The sequence below is a fragment of the Ambystoma mexicanum genome, chromosome 1p (genome assembly GCF_040938575.1).
Source record: "Ambystoma mexicanum isolate Mex_15411 chromosome 1p, UKY_AmexF1_1, whole genome shotgun sequence".
Classification (NCBI taxonomy): Eukaryota; Metazoa; Chordata; class Amphibia; order Caudata; family Ambystomatidae; genus Ambystoma; species Ambystoma mexicanum.
This window is the reverse complement of record NC_090921.1, coordinates 865302704-865322594: the sequence shown is the minus strand read 5'-3', so window position 1 is coordinate 865322594 and position 19891 is coordinate 865302704.

Below are 19891 nucleotides of genomic sequence, written 5' to 3'. Positions count from 1 at the left end.
AGTTTCCGCATCTGCAAGGTTGCGGAAATGACCGGCTGATTACGTGCTGTCGGTCGCGCGCACCACACAGATGCGGAAACGGTGTAACCACTGCCACGGAAACACCCAAGGAAATGGACATAGCGGCGCCACAAGTAGCGTAAAACCCGTGTCCGCCACCGTCGCCACGGACACGGAACCGGAATTACCATGATCGCCAAAACAGGAAACAGAGAGCCAGCCATCATATAAAGCACAATCCATTGCCATCTAGAGTCAGCACAAGCAGACTCCACACTGTGAGAAGCCAAAAGGGACCACCAGCATGTCTGCCAGGATTCCAGCCCACAGGCAGCGGCAACAGCGCTTTAGTGAAGCGGAGCTAACTGTTCTGGTCAAGCACATAGTGGAGCATGCTGACATGCTGTTCAGTGCCAATCAACGGCAAGCTACACAGCAGCGAAGGAAGGAAGTGTGGGCGGAAGCAGCACGCAAGTGCACCGCTGTGGGCGTGACTGTGAGGAGCGTAAAGGACTGCCACAAGCAGTGGGATGACCTCAGGCTGAGGGTGCGGAACCTGATCTCCACACACCGCCAACGCAGCAGTGGGACAGGTGGAGGACCCCCTACCCCACTGAGGCTACAAACATGGGAGGAGCGCTGCAGCAGTGTTCTTCACCTTGAGGGCATCCATGGGATTGGGGATGCTGAGGCAGGAGTGAGTCCACCTGAAGATGCTGGCAAGTGCGCAAATATGAATGCCATATGTGTATATGTTGAGGCCAGGAGTGGCCCAAAGGACCCATTAGCAAGCCCCCCCCCAGGCAGTGCATGACCGGGCCAAAGGACCCATTAACAACCCTCCAGGCAGTGCATGACTGGGCCAAAGGACCCATTAACAACCCCCCCCCCAGGCAGTGCATGACTGGGCCAAAGGACCCATTAACAACCCACCCCCCCAGGCAGTGCATGACTGGGCCAAAGGACCCATTAACAACCCCCCCGCCAGGCAGTGCATGACTGGGCCAAAGGACACCATCATGATCCAGACGGTGACCCATATCACTACAATGCATTTCCAGCAACAAGCAGATGCATGTTAATGCTACTATTAAATGATCAACCTGCATGATGCAGGCACCACCACCTAACTAATTGCATGCCCTCTGTGTCCCCACAGAGGTATCAAGTGACAGTGATACTGTACAACAGCCCAGGCAATCAGCTCCTGCACGTGTGCAAGCCAGCGCCCCTGCCCAGGAGGATGCTGCCAGCAGTTTGGCATCTATGCCCCCAGTAGCAACTACAACACATGTGCCGGCCACCATCACCAACATCTCCACCGTCTCTACGCTGCCTGATGCAACCCACCACAGAAAGCATCTGCACTGCAGAGGAGGCAGCATGTAGTGGCAGTGCAGTCTGATACATGGCCGCAGGGGAAGGGGCCCAGCCTGGATGACTTGGAATCGTTCCATCAGCTGGAGTTCAGCCCCACATCACTCCACAGTCCTATGAGGTCACCTACACCTTCAATGGCAGAGCTAAATTCCCACATGCAGCGGATGGAGGAGCAGCAGGCTACCCTCACCCAGGAGGTGGAGAGGCAGCTTGAGGAATCTAGGCTGCAGGGGGAATGCTACAGCACATCTGTACGTCGCCTCTCAAGGTCCATTGGACGCTTTGCCAGCACTATAGTCACCCTGGCACGCCATGTGCGGGAGGGCAATGACAACACCTCGAGGATTCTTGAGTCCATGTTGATTGGCCAACAGGCAAATCTTGCACATTTGCCACCTATTCCAGATTCTGTGCCATCCAATACCACCACCCCATCCAGCTCCACCACTGCCAGTCCACGGAGGCGCTTGAGTCGGCTAACAGGGCTCTCGGGCAAGGATGCACAAGCGCAGAAGCACACACGGAAATTATGGCATGTGTGTCGGTCACACCAGGACACATGTGGACTAGAAGGGTGTGATGGGGTGGGTACGTTTGAGTGGTGGGGCGGTCCAATAGGGGGTATATGTATTGGGGCCTGGTTGGGGGTGGGTACGTTTGGGTGGTGGGGGAGGTCCAATAGGGGATTTGTGTATTGGGGCCTGGTTGGGGGTGGGTACGTTTGGGTGGTGGGGGAGGTCCAAAGGTGGTTTGTGTTTTGGGGCCTGGTTGGGGGTGGGTACGTTTGGGTGGTGGGTGGGCACAGGTGTACAGCTTCCCTAACCATTGCACCTCCTTCCCTGTTTTGATTTCATCAATATATCATCATTTAAAAAAAAAACATACATGAGTGGACATCCATCATTTCATTTCCAGTACAATTCATTTACTGGCATCACCATATCCATGCAATGCTGTGAATGTGCTGTCTCTCAAAAGTAAATGCGAATCAGTGCATCCCATGCTCGTTGTCCATCTAGTGGACCCCTAGAGGAGGGTGAGCCATCCCATCCCCATCCCCATCTCTGTCTCCGTCTCCATCCCCATCTTCATCATCTGCGTCTGGGGGCATTGGAATGTTCCTGCGCAGGCACAGATTGTGCAGCATGGCACAAACGAGCGTAATTTTACCTGTCTTCACAGGGATGTACAGCAGTGATCCGCCAGGGGCCTTCAGTAGTCCAAATGTCCTCTCAATCATGCCACGTGTGCAGACATGTGCCCTGTTGTACGCCTCTTCATGCCTGTTCCTTGGCCTCCGTACAGGCGTCATCAGCCATGGCGTGAGTGCATATCCAGCATCACCTACATGGGATGTAGATGTGGGGGACATGTCAGTGTTTGTAGTATCGTGTCTTCATCAGATGCAGTGCAATCTTGTGTCATTGTTCATTCATTCATATGTGGCATGCAGTAGTTGGACCGGTGGGTGTTTCTGTTCTTTGGTCATTGTAGAGGACGTTGGCAACTGGACATTGACCAACGCATTGGTGTGCATGTGTACTCTGCCCTGAGGGTGACATTCGCTTGTGAGTATGGCATTGTGCAGTGATGTGCATACATGGTAGAGTCAGTCCACTGTGATGATGTAGTTGATGCAGGACATCTCATGTACAGGCATCATGTGCATTGGGAGGGCAGTGTTGCATATTGTGGGTGGGGGATTGCAGTGGCTCCATGTGTATGTGCCAGTGGCAGTTCAGGCTGTGTGTGTCATGTGGCAGGGTGTGTACACGGACACTGTGGCAACTGTCATGTGTTGCTTTATGATGTTTGGGTTCTGCTGTCTATTCAGTTGATGGGCGGAGGGGTGATGCATGTGCAGTCGCAGTGGCACACTCACATTGCTCATTGCCCTGGACACACACACACCACTTCCACAGGGCCGGTGCATTGGCAGCTGTACTCACCCAATAGCCATGTGCTTTGTCCAGCATAGCGTTCCATGTATCGTGGCAATGTGGAATTCGGCAGTACCATTGAGTCATGTGTTGAGCCCGGGAAACATGCGCAGCAATGTGTTATCACTTGTGTGGCATCACATACCATCTGTACATTCAGTGAGTGGTACTGTTTCCTATTGCGGAACACCATCTCGATTGCACGTGGTACTGTCAGCTCAATGTTGGTGCAGTCGACCGCACCTATGCAATTTGGCATGCCTGCTATGGCATGGAAGGCCAACTAGGTGGCAATTACCTGGGGGAGGGTACGGGGTAGGGCAATCTGTTCAGACACATGGCGCAACAGGGCATCCATTACCTGTACCAGGATTTTGGAGAAACAGGGTTGTGATAGGCCGTGCAGCTCACCAACTGTGTGTTGATAGGTACCGGTGCCAAGAAAATGCAGAACAGACACAACCTTCAGGAGGGGGGGTGGCGGTGGAGGTGTCTATGTGGCTGATGATGTTGTCGTCTATCATGGCGGTGATGTACAGGATTGTTGGATGGTCCAGCCGGTATAATGTGTGGATCTGTCCTGGGGTAAGGTTCCAGGGTGAGGCCCTGATGCGTGGTATTGCAGGCTGCCTGCGGGGTGGTGCCCGCTGGACAATGGGGTTTGCAATGGGAACAGGGTTAGCTGGTGGCCGCCTGCGCCACCTACGCCTCCGCCTCCTCCTCTGAAACATTACTGCCATCATGTGCAGTGCTGCCTGTTGGTTGAGTAAGCCCAGTCCCAATGCTACTAGAGCTGCTGCCTGCATGGTTCTGTTTTGAGTTGGCCTGGGTGTGGCCCTTTTGTAGGCTCCCAGTGGCCTGCTGGGTCCAGCTGGGCTGATTTGGTGCACCTGTGCCCTGATTCAGGTCACCAGGCACTGTTAAACAACATGTTCGCAGTGGCAGTGGTACCGCCACTGTGATCACGGTTTTAACGCCATTTTTCTGGCGGTGTTTCCATGTCCGCGCTACTTGTGATGCTCGCAGTGTTTAGTATTGCCGGTAACAGAGGCGTTTCCGTGCAGGCAGAGTATATGGGATCTTAAACTATGCGGTGGCAGTTGAAGGTGGTGCTATTTCCGGGTCCGCAGGTCATGATTAGGTGGAAGCGGAAACAGTGCCGGTATGCTTGAACCGGCAGCGTTAAGTCCGGACCGATGTACTTGTAATGAGGCCCAATATCTTTCATGGTTTCTTTTTTCAAATAAAAGTGTAGGAAGAAGAAGAATCTTGCACGTTCAGAGCACTGCACTGAATGTTCCCTTAAACAGCAAGCACATGCAGGCCAACCTTAGGTTAGCGAAGGTGACTGCCCAGGACACCAAAGCCACCAAGGGCACCATTAGCCCCCCAGGACACCATTAGACCCCAGGGTGCCGGCTGCAGGAGACTTTCAAGTGCTAACCTGGCTGGGTGGTGGGCGAAGTGTCCCTTTGAAATTAAATGCGAGCAAGCGTATTTAACAACAATAGAGTGCTAGCACCCTTTTGAGATAATTACCTGCCTGCTGTGAGCATGCGCGGGCAGGTTTTCATTAGAGTAGGGGCTGATGCTTTCCCCCACCACTGAAAAGAAACATTAGGTGCCTCCAACCCCTCCCCCCCAATTGACCAGGGGTGCAGGGGAGGGGAAGTGCCAAATTGTTATTTTTCTGCGCAAGGCACTGCCGCCAGTAAGGCCGGCACTGGGCACATGTGTTTGGGGGTTTGCATTGTGCGCAGCAGGGGGCGTGGTGATGGGGTTTTTGCAAAAGGGAGGAAGGCCTGTAGGAAACATAGTTCCACTGCTTCTTTTTGTACACTTGGACCACTGTGGTGGAATAGCTTTGAGCTCCAGATTCCTTCAAATATCTGGGAAAACAAAAACGCTATAGAAAAACTGTTATATAGTTACAGCTTTGTGTGCTATCACGTTATGGAGCAGTTATAGATATGCTGTGCTGTTGACTCTTAATATTAGTGCATTGTTGTCATGATGCATCACAGATGCAGTGCACAGTAGCTTAGTCACATGAGGGACTCATCCATGCTACCTACAGAAGCTGTATTCTATGTGATTATGATGCACTTGTTTATGTTTGTACAGGATTCGAGGTTTGTTCGTTGCTGGTGTGTGAATTACGTGGAAGCGGCTTCACAGCTGGAGGTCCTTGTCATACATGTATACTTAAATAAATACCCTGTGCCTTCATCATTCTGACTGGAGTGTGCTACTTATCACTGGCGATGAGGATCTGCATTGTCCGAGGACCTCCAGCAGTTTGCAGTGCCCGAAGCGGCCGCTCCGTTCTGCTGAACGTGGTAGCGGCCAGGAAGTAAGTCCAGCTCCTGATCGTTCGTTGTGCTACGCAGCCGAGAAGTAACTCCTGCGCCCGATTGTTCGTTGCGTTTTATGTGCCCAGCTCCTTATTAACTTGTCTAAATTGTGGATTCCGGAACCTTTTGCTAGACCGAAGTCCCCTCCCTTCTGCGTATTGACAGAACTGCTGCTGCCGTGTTAAGGAAGATACGATACCGTATATACTTTTACACGCGCGCATGCTGTAGTAAAATGCTTGTAATGAAGACAGGAGTCTCTGAGCTTGTAACGTTGTATTTATTCTATCATTGGTTTCATGCAGGATGCACACAACATGTGTTACTCAATAACGGAGGCCAACGGGCCTAATGTGGCTGGGAGGCTGGTGCCTTATGTCCGTGTCCAAGATTCAAGAGGAGCGGGCCCCGTATGAGGAGGGCTCAGCAGGACGCACCTTATCGCGTCCTCTGCTCATCCCGTAGTGCGCGCGAAGCACGCGGGGGCGGAGCTTTGGTCCGTGACGAGATCTCGCGAGAGCGCGCGCTCTCGCGATATCTCTACACATGCTAAAACAAGTTTGGAGCAGGTTGTCAATGAAGTGAGGTGTACGCTGATATGCATATGCACGCACGCTAATAGACGCATGGTGCAGGCTGTCAGTAAAGCGAAGTGAGGTTCGTATCTACGGGAGGAGGGGTGCAGAGTAGCAGAGAAAAAGTCCAGGAGCTGAGCATACGGCAGCAGGAGAAAGGGGTACAAAGTGGCATGTTGGAAGGTTTTACTATGTTAGAGCACAAGAGAAATATGGCGGCAGGCAAAGGGGCACAAAGCTGTGTGAGGACAAGACAATGAGTGAAGCTGCAAAGTAAATAGATGGCAACAAAGTAATTAAGGCAACGTGTTTAGTAGGAAGACATCAGCCAGAAGGAGGGGTCCTGCAACTGGAGAGTGTTCCAGAGTAACCAACCCTTTTGTGTACTTTATAGGATTTACATATATTCTGGACATTTTAGAGAGATAGAATGGCTATGTCAAATCTCAGCGGCCCTCCCATGTTTATGGCAAGCCCAGGTCCAGCGAAAATCAAATGGGCTCAGTGGAAAAAAGGATTCTTACATTACCTAAAGGCGGTTGGGGGAAATTCATTCTCCTCTGACAGAAAACTTGCTGTGCTGATGCATCATTTGGGATATGAGGGTCAAAGAATTTTTGAAACCCTTCCGCAGCTGGCGAGTGGCGGCGAAGGAGACGAGATGTCTGAGCTAGATAGTGCTTTGGCAAGATTGGATCTTCACTTTAATCCGAAAACTAGTACTGTTCTTGAGAGATATTGTTTCCGCATGAGAATTCAGGATTCAGGTTCATACGATGAACATCTGCGTGACCAATTTATGACGCATTGTAGTGCAGACCGCATACGGGAAGAACTATGGTTAAAGGACAAACCTAGCCTAGATGAGGTGTTAGTTATGGGTAGAACATTCATTGGCATGCATTGCTAAATTGGCTAAAAAGGAAATAAATGAAGGAAAATCAGATGTAGTGAACGTCAATAAGCATAATAAAAAGAAAAAGGGCAAAGAGAAAGAAAAGTTGAGTCGCAGTTACGGTGGCGCTAACAGGTCATGGAAGCAGAAGAGTGAAGAGAAAGGAGAGAAGGGGAAAAAGGAGGAACGTGTAAGCTATCATTGTGCCAGCAGTTCTCATTTTTCTGCCTCTGTGGTTTATCCAAGGGGGGGAAAGCAATTTGCAATAAATGCAAAAAACGCAGACATTTTGCAAACTGCTGCAAAAATTATCACTGTGGTCAAAAAAGGGTCTTATATGTAAATGAAGAGGAGGGAACAAAGTCTTCGGATGATGAAAACGAATGTGATTTAGAAAATGTCATTGTTAACAACATAACTAATGTAGTGGGTGATGGGGGTGATGTTGATGGCGAATCTGAACGCCCGTATGCTGGCATTAGAGTGAATGGAAGGCAAGTGCGTATGTTGGCTGATTCAGGGGCCAAAGATTACCTTAATGTCAAAGGATGTCTATGAAAAGGAAGTGAAGGGTGATATTCATGATATGAGTAAACCTGCCATTAGTCCAGGTGGATATAAACAAGAACCCATAGAGCTTTTGGGGTATAGCGTAAATAAGTTTGAAATTAAAAATCGAATGTGTGAAGGAAAAATATATGTTGCTAGGAAAGGTCTCACTTTGTTGGGGTGGAGGGAATAGAAAAAACTGAAGATCAAACTTGGCCCCAATGCAAGTGAACAAGTCTTACAAGTTAATGACTCTGTCATAAGCAAACACCCCAAAGTGTTTAGGAAAGAGATTGGAAAAATTAAAGGTATCCAACATCAGATCGTGTTGCGAAAAGGAAGCATACCTGTAACAGCAAAGTTAGACCTGTGCCTCTAGCGGTGAGAGAAAGGGTTAAAGAGGAGCTTTACAAGTTGTTGTCTGATGAAGTTATCAAGAGAGCAGGAGGTGTAGATTGGGTATTGCCTGAAAGTGTGTTGAAGGATAATAGACCACAGTTTACCAGTGAAATTTTCAAGAGATCTTTGAGGGAGTGTGGCATCAACCACAAGAGGACATTATTATATCATCCAGAGTCGAATGGATGTGTAGAGAGAATGAATAGGTGTATTATGGAAAGCATACGGATGGCGAATGAGACGGGGTGTGATAGGAAGGTTGCCATTCAAGACAGGATATTTGGTCTCTGCATATCACCACATTCTGTTACAAGCATATCACCTTTTGAACTTATGAGAGATCGCAAACCCAATACGATGGTTAGTCCACCATGCCTGGGTAGAAGTAGAGCGAGTGATGTTGTAGTGGATGGTGTGAGAAAAGAATTGAAAGGAATAAAGGAGAAATGGGTGGAGCTGGTGAATGTGAGGAGTGGAAAGAAACCGTTAAGTATAAAATGTGGTGATCTGGTCAGAATAAAGAAAGGAGTTTTAAAGAAGAAGAGAGAATACCTCTATTCTGATCCTGTGAGAGTGGTGGCAATTTTACCAGGTGCAATTCGGGTAACTGGAGGACAAGTATGGAATCTGAATCATGTTGCTATTGTGAAGAGGTAAAAAGCAAGTGTAACGAAAGAAAGAAAGGAGGGAGATGTGTTATATAGTTAAAGCTTTGTGTGCTATCACGTTATGGAGCAGTTATATATATGCTTTGTTGTTGACTCTTAATATTAGTGCATTGTTGTCATGATGCATCACAGATGCAGTGCACAGTAGCTTAGTCACATGAGGGACTCATCCATGCTATCTACAGAAGCTGTATTCTATGTGATTATGATGCACTTGTTTATGTTTGTACAGGATTCGAAGTTTGTTCGTTGCTGGTGTGTGAATTACGTGGAAGCCGCTTCACAGCTGGAGGTCCTTGTCATACATGTATACTTAAATAAATACCCTGTGCCTTCATCATTCTGACTGGGGTGTGCTACTTATCAAAAACAAATAATTTGCATCTCTGACAGGCACGTATGAACTTTTGAGAGATGCCAATATCTACAAAAAAAGGAAGTAAGTGTAATAATAATTGTGAACTACATCTTAACTCTCGGTAGTTCATAGAAGAGACTTAGCTATTTATTGGCTACCAGCATACGGGAGGGTTAAGAGCTGAGTCCTGCTGTAACACTTTCAGAAATATAATTCCTCATTGTTGGTTGCTCATACATATTCATGCAGGCTACTACAATATACATCTGTATATGTCTGTATTATATAAGAAAAAAAAACCTTTGTTGGCTTTGCCAGTTCAAAATGAAATGACACAGTAAAAAAAAAGAAAACCTACTAACCTACTAACACTGACAGCAGCAAGGTAGACCAGTATGGCCATATAAGAACCATATAAGAACACATCATTCTGGTTTATCCAAAACGCATAGTAAGAAATGCCATGCCACAATAAGAAAATATGTGCAGACTGTCTGTTCCAATGTGGGGCAATATGGCCACATAATAAAACTAATTTTTGCTTTACCCATGATGACCGTTATAAAATGCTACAGTGAGAAAACATTTGCAGACTGGCTGTACCCCTGTAGGTCAGTCTAACCATATAATTAGAATCATCATGCTGGTTTTACCCTTAATTCACAGTAGCAAATGCAATGCCAACATATGACAATGTATCCAGACTGACTACACCAATGTAAGATGTCTAGCTACATAATATCAATCATCATGCTTGCTTTAACCTTGATGCTCAGTACAAAAATGCCACGCCACATTAAGAAAACATATCCATACTAGATTCCCCAATGTAGGGCAGTTGAAACATGTATATAATAACCCATGCAGCATTCAATCAGTTACACATGCACATACATACCACAAAGTTCACCACTAGCTCATAAACAAATGCAGGTTTCTTGTGCTATAATGGTGTTGTCTACCATGTCATACTCTCGGTCACTACTATATATGGCAATTGGGTTTTGCTGCTCTTGTTTACAAGCCTCTTTACTGAAATATGGTTGTGTGCTGCTACTGTAAATCCATTCACCTGCACAGACGTTCGCAAAGATAACATTGTGCATGTTTAGAAGTACTTTTTTTAGTTTACTGATTCGTTTTGTTAGTGGTTTCATTCTGGTTAAAATTAATATTTTCTTTTTCAGGTAATTTGTAAGTTTTGAGCGTGACTTTTCTGCTCTTTTTTATAATATTTTCAAGTACTATTTCTTTTTACTTTTTGGAATAGTGGCCCTCGTTTTATTTTACTGCTAACTGGTTCCATTTTGTTGACTGACTGTATTAGCAGTTTTGTTTGAAGATTTGCTATACATTCTGCAAGAGGTGGATGAGCATTTTGCATGCTTTTAGTTTTATCTGCTCTATTTTATTTTGTTTTCTACAAAGTTAGGAATTCTGTTCTGTCTGTTGGAGAAAAAAGGAAAGTGTGGGTTTGAAAGTTCTACAATGTATTTGCGTGCATTGTGAATGAGTGTGTGAATATGAGGGCAGACAGTTCTGGTTGGGAAGGTTAGAAGAGTCTGTGTGTGTAGATGTGTGAATGGCTTGGGTTAGGGCACAAGATAGTGTAGTGTGCATGAATAAGTAAGGACATTACAATGTTTTCACGGTACTAGTGGGTGTTATGATACTGGTGTTCAGATGAGAATACAAGAGTGTAACTGCTGAGGTGCAATGAATAAGAGTGAAGTAAATGTTGGTTTGGAAAGAGTTTTGTAGGCTAGTATATGGCTATACTGTACTGGATGAGTAAAAGAAAGAATACTACTGCACTGGTGCACTGACTTTGTAAGATGTGAAGAGTAGTTTTCTTCATGTTGTTGTCTTCTAGGAGAGAGGTTGTTGTCTTTCAGGAGGTTGTTCCTCACTGCAATTGGGAAAGAAGAAAATTAGTGGGTATGTAGGGTAATGCCAAAGTAATTTTAATACAAGAAGACATTATTTTGCATTGTAGGAGGAGTTGTTGGGAAGAAGAGTTAGTAACATTGGACATGATTACGAGTATGGTTGTAACACTGCCGTTGCTGCAGATGGGTTGCCACCAGATTCCTAATAATTGTTTGGCAGCTAGCTTCCCAGTGTCATTAGGACATTAAAGGTCATGTTGGCCTGAAATATCAGGTGGTGGAAAATGTTAGTTACTATTTTTGTGGAGTTGCATAGCACTATATGGTAATGAGGACATGTGAGCACAGCAGCGTTAGAAATGGGTATGTTGGTCCGGTGATAAGTATGCCCTATGGGGCTGGAGTTTCGAAAGTTTGGGAGTTGTTGTTGCACTATTTGTATTAGAAATGGGGCACTGCAAGTCCCAGCATGCAGAGAAAAATCGAGAAGCCAAGAAGCATATACAGAATAGAAAGGAGAATATTAGGTAGCAAGTATGCATGTGTGGGAAAGTTAATGAAATTCCACACACTGAGTGTTATTGCAATATGTTGGAGAAAATGTTTCCATTTAGTTTAATTGATTTATTAAAAAATAACACAGCAATGTTGTAAATGTCCACATGCATTTATTGGTTTTACTTGAAATGGTGCTGAAATGAATAGTTTTAAACACATTGGATGTTGCCATGTTCATTCCATGTACATGCCAAGCTTTAGTAATATACATGCAGTTTTTCTTTTGAGTGTACATTGGGGGAGTTTTAGTACAGCTTTGTTAGCGAGAGAAGTGGTTTTAAAAGTGACAGAATGAAAGAAGAAAATAACAGTTTGTACGTTAGAATGGGTTACATGGACACACATGCATGCCGTAGTAATATATTGAAGTTTCACACAGGATCTGGCACTTAAATATGCTGTGGAAAGTTTCCAAATGTGGTTTTCTTTTCTTTCACAAAAAAGACACAGAGAGTGCTACTGAAATTGCAAATATATGTTTTGAAAGTGTTACGAAAATCTGCATTAAAAGAAATGTTTGCAACTACACAGTATTGTAAGTGAGTGTCATGTTATGTCAGGAAGTGGGACAAATGAGAGTATGATTAATGAGTAGGTTAATGAAGGCTAAGTGGTAGGAACCCTGTTTACATGCATTTGTAAAAGATTTGGAAATGCAATTTTAAAAATATATGCATACCTGTACTTTGTGTTGATAGATGCAGATGTGAATGAATCTGCAAGTAGAAATATTGGAGAGTTTTACAGTACTTTTTGATGCAGGTGTTTGGGAATAACAGCAGACTTGTACTCTGAATGTTGAACAGTACTTCTGAAGTGGTGAACTGAGATGACAGAGTTAGATGTAGAGTTCTTGGATGTGATTGCTAGATGGGTGTGTCACTGATTTACAGTAGACAATTGGAAGTACTGCAAAGATTGAAGTGGAAAGAGAAGAAGGGCTGTCCTGTGTTATGTAGTCGGCGGACAGCGTGTTAGTCTGCAGACTGGACGTGCCACATCTAGCTTTTTTCAGGATGCCTGGCATGGATAGGGGACTGTGGGGATTAGCCAATCAGGTGTTCTGGTTGTGCTTTATAGGAAGAGAGGGTAATAGATTTTTCATTGCTGTGTGTAGTGAAGATGGCCGTGGTTGCATTGATGGAGCGACTCAGTGTGTGGATGGTGGGAGATTGTTGTATGATTAATTTGCAGAGGTACACAGAATTATGTGGCATTTATGCAAACCTTCGATGGGAGGGAGTGGAGGATTTGTGGCGTGGTGTGTATGGGCGAAACTTGAAATGTGTGTTTGCACTTTGCAAAATGTCATTGCGGTGCATTGTGGAGGACTGCATTTGGGATACATTAGTGCAATAAGTTTGCTGAGTGCAGTGCAGGAATTGCTTAAGGCACAAATCAAGCTCTTTCCATGTGCAAAGGTGATATTTTCCCATAAACCACGTAGGGCACCATGGACCTGCCCCAATGTCTTTTGTCCTCAACAAGAAGCAGGAAGGTGTCTTGTCAACAAAAGGATATCTTCTTTTTTGACAACGTTCTGGAGGATGGTGCAAGTCCATTCTTTAGTAATGGCATCATTTTAATTTAGTGTGACAATGAAATCTTTATTGCTAATATGCAGAATGCACTCAGAAAGTTCTTGTAAAATGATGTACAGTTCAGGTGAGTAGGTGTAGAAAAGAAAATATGAAAATCCTGCCGCACCCCAAAAAGTTTCTTTTCAGAGCCACCACAAAAGCGTAAATACCTTACCTTTTGTTGCATTTCTCTTCCCATCCCCTTGATTTGAACAATCTGTCTGTGAACTCTGGATTAGCTGCGGATAGCTCGTGCCACATCCAGATCTTTTGAGGATGGCATGCATGGAAATGGGACTGTGCAATCCAGAGTATTAGCCAATCAGGTTTCCTGGGTGTGGTAGGCAAGGAGAGAGTGTGGCAGAAGGTCTGTTTGCTGAGAGGAGTGTAGATGGCTAGGGCTATGGCTGTGTCTTTCAGGAGGCAGAGTGTGTGGATTTTGGGGGACTTGTGGATCCATTGGTTGCAGGTGTAAGCATAGCAGTGTGGAGTGGCTGAACATCTTGGATTTCATCATGTTGATGTGAAGTGGTATGGAGTGCGCAGCATGAAGTGGGAGGACTTGCTCCCATTCTGTGTCAATTTGGTCATACTGCAACATCCGGACATTATTATTGTTTATTGTGGAGGGAAACGTTTTGGGTATTTAACTGGAATTTCATTGCAGTTTGCAATAAAGGAGACATTTGGCAAAATGAAGGAAATGTTCCCAAACTCTCGACAAATTCTTTCTCAAATTTCCCAGAGTCAGATGTATATATGCTCCAGTTCATTTGGCCCACAAATGGAGAAAGCAAGGCGCAATGTGAACAAGGCTATGAGTGCATTTTTGAGAGATGTTGGCATGACATCTTTCAATAATGAAAATAGTAAATTTGACACTGCCAATATTTTCGGCAGAGATGGAGTACATCTGACTGATTCTAGTAAACAGCTTTTTTGGGAAAATATTCAAAATGCTTTGAAGCATTTTTTGTAAATATAGAAAGCATTTTTGCAGTAGGTGAAAAAAAATGCCTGGAAGCACCGCAAAAACAGAATGCCTACTGTTTTGAGGTTGAAAGAAAAAGTTTTCTTCAGTAGAATGTTCCTTAGTTTACTTCAAAACTTGAAAAAAAATAAACACAAAAAGAGCTCTTTTCAGAGCCACCACTTTCTCATGCAAAAGAGTGCAATGGTTCAGATGCTGCCACCACCTTCATTGTTTATATGTCCGTGGACTACCGCACGGTCCGCAGACTTCGGAGGCTGCGTAGGTGCTTGCACCTTGTTTAGCATTTTTATTTTTGATCTATGAAAGGTGGCTCTGAAAAGAACCTGTTTTATTTGTTTGTGTTTTATATATTATTTTTTTTCAGAGGAGACAGAAGGGAGGGGATGGAAGGGAAGGGAGGGTAGGGGTTCCAACCCCAGGATCGAAAGGGCAGGTGGGGAGAGGAAGATGTTGGGTGGGCCTTAATTAGGTAGGGGACATCTGTTGCACGGGATACGGTGTGTGCATGCATTCTAGTGTCCGTAGGACAGGGGTGGAGCACATGAACTAATTAAAAGTGTGACACATGCAAGTAGACAGGTCCGGACAGGCATGGTGTTCGGGCACAGTGAGATCAGGTTTGCATGCATCCAGGTGTCCACAGGACAGGGGCTGGGTCCCGAACTAATTAAAAGTGTGACACAACCTTGCAGACAACTCCGGACTGTCATGATGTTCGGTGGCACAGCAAGATCAGGTATGCATGCGTCCAGGTGTCCGCAGGACAGGGGCAGGGTCCCTGAACTATTTAAAAGTTCAACACCACTATGCAGACATTTCTGGACAGGTGCAATGTTCGGGGGCTCCTCCACTTTGGTTACGGACTGCCCAGAAAGTCACACTGTCCCCTGACTCCAAATTGGGCTTTAAATAAAACACATGCACCAACAGTACACACACATACATATGTATTAAAAGAAACAAATACATTCAATTAGGAAAGAAATGGGTGGAAGACTGAAACATATATGGGGAAATGGGGTTTTCTCTACAGACTGTTCATGAGGGGAGGAAGGGATTGGGGTTTCGGGGTTTCATTGTAGCATCTCTGATTTAGTGAATTTGATGAGGATTATTGGTTGGGACAGGGTGAATGGTCACAGGTACAAGTTAGGCAGTGGTATCAGATGTTTTCTTTGACATGATTTTAACAAATGTCATCAGCTGTACACAATTATTTAATTCATCAATTCTTGTATATAGGTTTAGTAGTTCATTTTCTAGATTAGGAGTTAGGGGCTGTCTGGAGCCATCTTCTGGGTCATTCAATAGTATTTCTTGGCCACTTCCTTCATTTGTACTGTTAAAAGGGAAACCGTGTTTTAGGGACATGTCAACAAACCACATCACTTTTTCTGGTTTAAAAATGTTATTCTATACCATTAGATTTTCCGTCACTTATTACGACATGGGGGAAATGTTCCTCCAGCCACTCCAGTGTGCTTGCCATTTCTGTAGAAAGGAAACAATACTGCTATTTCTTACAAGTTATGTATACATAACTAATTGTAATGGTACAGAAAGAAATATAGTGCATTTACTATTTTTCAAAGAGTTTCTTCAGGACTAACTGCCAGCTGCTTCTCAATGTCTAAGGAAGGTTGCACTGAGGTGATACTGCTAGGTGTACAGTTGACCTTTGTGCTTGGTGCATTACAATATCTTGTGCAACATATGCAACATACTTGTGGTTTCTCAAGTACCAAATTTCTATATATATTTCTTTTTAGATGTGGTACATACATCTTCTATTGTTTCATGTACATGTCTTTGCCTGTTACAGGATAGATCAATATAAGGTAACCCCTGTGCTTTTGGGCAGTGTGAATGTCTGCGGACTATGTGGCTATTACGGTGGGGCAAGAGAGGTAGTATGATATCAGGGACGATCCACATGTAGAAAAATTAAGAGTATCCTGGTAAAAACCCATGAAATTCAGTGAAATAAACTTTGTTAAAGGGACGTTATGGTTACGTTGCACTAATAAAATGGGACGTTATGGTTATGTTGCACTAATAAAAACCTATCAAATTCAGTTAAACAAACTTTGTTAAAGGGATGTTATGGTTAAGTTGCACTAATAAAAACCTAATAAAATCAGTGGAAACACTTTCTTAAAGGGTTATCATGGTTACAAGTAAAATTGAAAAACCCCAGAAATTCTGCAGTTATGTTAAGGTAAGTAACCATAACTGTGGCTTTCCATAGCATGCCCCGACATTGGTGGCTCCCATGTAAGCAGCGCCCATGACAACATCTGTTGCTGCTTTGAGTCTATTATTGAGTTTTAAAGTGATGTGTCATCGCTCTACATATACAGTGAGTTGGAATTACCTATAGACCTCACACAGATTATTGGATATGTTGGCATTGTAGCCATCTTTTCCTGTTTCGATTAAGTTGGTGCAATGTTGCAGATAATAAATTGTAACCAAAGTGCCATTGGCCCATGGAGCATGTGGTGGTTAATCAGGTATTCTCAAGTTTACCCTAAACACATATGGGGTTCACCGATATCACAAATGGTGCACTGTTAGGTTGGCCATCCCTGGTGCTAGTATTCCACCACCTTAGGACATGGGTTCTCCTGGTGTCACTAACCTATAGGCACTCAGAAATGTGGGGTACTGCATTATTATTAATGGGTATATCCTGGCATGTGAGATTTGTAATTCATTAGTCTTTTTTTCATGTGCATGAATAGGTTTAACTGTATTTGTATTTTTGTGGGGTTTCTCATTTTTCATTTTTGCTGTCATTAATGTAAACTTACGTATAATTTGTTGTAGTATACAATTTGGATTCCCTGATGAAGATGTGGTCAATATCATCCAACATGATGAGCTGATCGACAAACTTTTAAATGAACGAAGGTCTGGTGCTACTGCGCCACCTCTGGATGTTCCTCTTCCGGCTGTTATTCCTCCTCCTGTAGATGCTCCTGCTCTTCCTATTGCTCCTCTTAATGTTCCTCTTCCTCCAGCTGTTGTTCCTCCTCTTGTCGTTGCTCCACCACTTGCTCCTCCACCTTTGCCTGCTGTTACAGGTCCAGTGGGTTTGCCTGCTGCACCAGTAACAGCACCCTTTTTGCCTAACATACAAGATCTGCCTACTCTCCCTCTTCCAAGTGGTTCCACACCGCTTGTAGTTGATCGGGGAGCGGGATCGAGGGTTGTAATTTGTAATACTGTGTCTCCAGAGAGAAAGCATGAATTGACTGCATGGGCTAGACATTGCATGGAGAAGGGAGAACAAGCTGATGTTTTTGCCACACTCTCGAACTTAGACAATTTTCCTGAGAAAAACTTCTTTATTGAAGGATTGGGAGTTCATTTACGAATAATGTGGAACAGGTTAAATGATATAGATCTCCCACAAGGGTTAAGGGATATGAATATTTTAGCATTTTCTAGAGATACTGCAGAGAAAGTACATGAGCATGTCGAGAGGGTTTTTGAGTGCAGAAGGGAGTTGGAAAGGTTACGGAATGAAGATGTAGATGGTGATAGTTTGGACGCTATGTTAGTACAGAAACGGTTTTTTCATTGTCGCAAATCGATAAATGAGGAAGCTCAAATTTATACAAAGGATGAGATTAGGTGGATTTCAGAAATGTCGATAACTCCTGTTGAAGTATATGACACGTGTAGTCAGTATACGCCAGAAATGCAGAGGAAAGTGATACAGGTAATGGTAGAGTACCTGTAGGATGAATGTATAAGAAGAAAGATTTGTTGTCCCACAGAATTACTGAATATTTATAAGAGGGATTTTTCGTGTGACACTTCTTCAGCTGCTTTAGCGCTCGATTTAGCTCTGTTGCTTAGTAAGCGTTCGGAATTGCCCACTTCTCAGTTGCCTATGAGAGATGTTCCTCCGACATTTGTCCCAAAAGTTGAGATTCCCCCTAATGTTGCAACGGGTGCAGCTGCTCAAGACATCCCTGCACATTATGTGTCGCAGTTCGTCCACGTCCCGCTTTCGAGACAGGAAGTGAACACCATTAAACAATCCATTCCCGATATTAGGAAAAATCCGACAGGGTTCTACAAAGAGATTGGGCCTCATTCCACGGACGGCGGTAAGGGTTAACGGTCACCGTTAATGGCAACGGTGACCGTTAACCCTTACCGCCGTACTACGAGGTCCCTTTGCGGGTTGGAGGAATTAACGCCTGCTTCTTGCAGGCGTTAAAAACCAACCCGCTAAGGGACCTCGGAGCTAATTACGGCACCGCAAAATTTCGGTGCCGTAATTAGCGCCTTCCCCATTCCCATAGAGCCCTATGGGGCAGAAATGGGAATGGGGAAGGACAATGGCGGAAGGGGGATTTACCGCCCCTCCAACCTTGGAATGGGGCGGTAAATCCCCTTTCTGCCAAGGCGGTGCCGGTAATTTACCGGCATGGTCCAGGGTGCTAGTAGCACCCTGGATTACCGCCTTCCGTGTAATGAGGCCCATAGAGTCTGTTTTGCAATCATCAGTATTTACCTTAAGAGATATTGGGCCTCATTACACGGTAGGCGGTAAGGGTTTACCGGTACTGGTATTTTACCGGTACCGGAAAACCCTTACCGCCTTACTACGAGGTCCCTTTGCGAGTTGGAGAATTTAACGCCTGCTTTTCGCAGGCGTTAAAAACCAAACCGCAAAGGGACCAGGGAGCTAATTACGGTACCACAATTTGTGGTGCTGTAATTAGCACCTTCCCCATTCCGATTATGCTCTATGGGGCAAAATTGGAAATGGGGAAGGGCAATGGGGGAAGGGGGAATTACCGTCCCACCAACCTTGGAATAGGGCGGTAATTCCCCTTTCCACCAAGACGGTGCCGGTATTTTACCGGCATGGACCAAGGTGCAAATAGCACCTTGGTCCACCGCCGTCCGTGTAATGGGGCCCATTGATTTGTTATTTCCCGTACTCCTGCCTATTGAGTTGTGGAAGCAGATTAGGACTGTAGATGATGTACCAGGGTTAGGAGATACATGGTATAACATGGTTAAGCTCGATAGAGAAAGGCCAGCTGGCGAGAAACCACCAAAGGTAATATTGACTTTGCCCAATAGAATAGTTACGAAATTAAAAACTATAATTCCTGAAAGAAGGATTATTTGGGACAAGCTTACTGCCTGTGTCCAAGGAAAGTCTGAGGGTGCTACCGAGTTCTTTAATCGGTTCGAACACGTATTTTCAGATTTCAGTGGACAGGATTTGAGTACAGAGTCTGGGAAATGACTATTTGTGGACAGATTTGTGCGTGGATTACTGCCTGACATTCAGTCACAAATGATGTCTTCAGAGAGTACTTTGCAAGCTAAGTCTCAGTCAGAAGTATTGCATATGGCTCAATACTATGAGAATCGTGTCAATAACGAAAAAGAAAGAATTGAAAAGAGAAAAGGAGACTTAAAAATAAAAGTTCTATTGCAGCAAATTGGGGGGTAATTCGCAATTTAGAGGACAGTATGTTCCACAGGGAAATGCGCCATTGGGTCCTGTAAACATAAACCAGTGTACTTATTGCATACAAGAGGGTCATTGGTATTCACAATGCCCGATCCTCCAGCAGAGGTCGAATAATGCATTTGGTAATATGGGTAGACGATCCAGAGGCCGCCCTGGGGCAGGGGGTCATGGTAAAGTTAGTTTTCATAGGATTCACAGCAACCTTTTTCTCGGGATAATCAGGCACCATTTTTAATCATCCTT